Raw genomic sequence first — 2,626 nt, forward strand, 5'->3', positions numbered from 1 at the left:
CATTTATATTTTATTGTCTTTAAGTTTATAGACCTTCTGTTTTCCATTGCCCAATCAATTACAAAGCTAATCTATTGATTTTTTTTTTAACTTCTTCAATTTTATTCTTCAATTTTTTTTTAACTTCTTCAATTTTATTCTTCAATTTTACAATTTCTGGTTTTTTTTGTGGTGTAAATTTGTTTTCTGAAATTTCCTACCTCTTCACTTATTTTGTTTATACTTTCTTTTCATTTCTTAAAATATTTATAATAGCACTCTTTAATTGTTAATTTCAACATTTCTGTTAGCTCTGTGTCTGTTTCTATCAACTGCTACTTTTTTCTTGGTTATAGGTAACATATTTTTGTTACTTCTTTGCATGAGAAGTAACTTTGTATTGTTTGCTGCATGTTGTTGATATCATGAGATAAGGAATCTTTAGTATGTTACCTTTTTCAAAGAATGCTGTGTTTTGTCCTGGCAGGCAGTTAATTTACTAGATCAGCTTGATCCTTTTTACATTTTTCTGGGGGTGAGTCACAAGTAACCCTTACCCTAAGACTAGAGTGGCCCCATTATTTTGCACAGAATCGTTTGAATTTTTAAGGTGTTCACTGAGGTTTCTAATCTGGTTGGAACTCCGAATTTTTTCTGCACTATATGATCCTAAGAATTTCCATTCAACTTGCATTTCCTCAGTAGTTGTTCCCTGGCAGGAGATTCTCCCAGCTGACATTTAACTTAGTATTTGCCTATGACATTAGAGGACCACTGTAGGTTTGTGGTGCTCCAGCATCATGACCCACACATTCTATCTGCTCAGCATCCCACACCCCGGTCTCTGCCTCAGCAGCTTAATGAAGCTATCATGCTTTGTGTGGGCTCTGTCTCTGAATGCCGTAGTAATGCCAGGACCTGCAGACAGAAAGCTGGGGTGACTGTGGGTCTTACCTCATACATTTCCCTTATTCAGGGATCACGGTCCTAGACTGCTTATTGAATATCTGATAACTGTCATTTCATTTATTTTGTCCAGTTTCATAGTTGTTCACAGTGGGAGAGTGGGTCCAGTAGTTATTCAATTATGTCCAGAAGCAGAAACCTCTAAAATAAAATTTTGCTACACTACCTCAATGTTTCAGACAGGTAAAAAAAAAAGTTTATCTTGATTTCTAGAGTCAAAATGACATTCTTAGAATCAATGTAAAGCAGAGACTTGAAGTTTTCTGAGGTTAAGAGACTTCAGGAGGATTGGCAGTTCAGGCTAGTTGTCCTGATAGCACAAACCATGAACAAAATTTCGATTGGGAGGAATCTTCCATTGGGAGAGTAATTATAGAATGATGTGAATTACCACAGGTGGAAAAGTCTGCCCATGAGTCTGTCCTCTGCTGGTGAAGAATCGTGTCTTAGACATTGCTTGGTTCTTCTGTTCAGCTTTATAATTGCAATGCTCACAGTCCCAATCACTTTTGTTGGGGTGTCTCTCTTTTCCACCCAGCATATTCAGAACTCTTACCTTTGGCCCTGTGTTTCTGGCACCAGTACTGAACTGACTCTGAGCTCTCTTTCCTGACAGCTTCCTTATTACATTTGAGCAGGCGTTTTCAGCTTTGAGCTATGTTAGCCATTGACAGTCTTGCTATGGAATTGCTAACACTTGAGAAGCCTGCTTCTTTGGAAAGATAACTGCAGTCTTCACTGTTGTTCCATCTGGATAATCATCCTCAGTGGAAAAGCCACTGTTGGTTTTTCTGAAGCCTATTCCCCCAAGGGCCTAGTGCTGCCTCTTCCTTGTACTCATCAAGCCATTTCTTCCCCATTTTTGGAATGTTTTCGTTCTCTCTGCTAGTAGTGAGTCAGTAAGTTCTGTGTATAACAAAAGCAACTAGTGCAGAAATAAATCCTGTCAGGGTTAGCTCCCTGAACTGGATAATTTTACCCAGAGATCGCTATCCCATTGGACCAATATTTTGCCCATTCCTGAACTCAATTTATTATTGTCTCTTATTTCATTTTTATTTATTTATTTTAATCCTCACCTGAGGATATTTTTCCATTGATCTTTGAACAAAAGAATAGATACTACACTTGATCTTAGCCAAAAGGCCAAAAAGTGATTTGCCATTGATTTTTAAACAGAGCAGAAGAGAGAGGGAAAGACAGAGAGAAACATCAATGTGAGAGAAACACATTGATTGGTTGTTGCCTGCAGGTGCTCTGACCAGGGCCTGGGCCGGGGAGGAGCCTGCAACTGAGGTACCTGTGCCCTTGACCACAATCAAACCCCGGATCCTTCGATCTGCAGGCTGATTCTCTATCCACTGAGCCAACCAGCTAGGCCTATTGCCTCTTATTTTAATATCCCCTTTACTTGGTCTTATTTTAGTAGTGTCTACCTTCAGAGAAGCAATTCAGAATTCGGGGGGAGGGGGCAATGTTCCTCAGGACAACCTCAGTGACTGCATGTCACACACAATGAGTATCACCTTCAAGCTCACCAGCAATTCTTAATGTCTGTGTGTTCTTATGGGACTTGCTGATCTTTTCATCTTAAACCTATACAGTTTTTAACTCTCTAGTTCAGTTATAGGGAGTGAGACCTGTTACTGCTCTTACTGTGAAATCTCCAAGGGTGCTTTTT

The 2,626-nt window shown here is 39.2% G+C and overlaps 1 pseudogene; it reads right to left on the minus strand.

The window, feature by feature from the left end:
- Positions 1-2,002: 2,002 nt before the first annotated feature.
- Positions 2,003-2,103, minus strand: LOC118677749 (annotated as a pseudogene).
- Between the last annotated feature and the right edge of the window lie 523 nt (positions 2,104-2,626).

The sequence above is a fragment of the Myotis myotis genome, unplaced genomic scaffold (genome assembly GCF_014108235.1).
Source record: "Myotis myotis isolate mMyoMyo1 unplaced genomic scaffold, mMyoMyo1.p scaffold_m19_p_2, whole genome shotgun sequence".
NCBI classification, from domain to species: Eukaryota; Metazoa; Chordata; class Mammalia; order Chiroptera; family Vespertilionidae; genus Myotis; species Myotis myotis.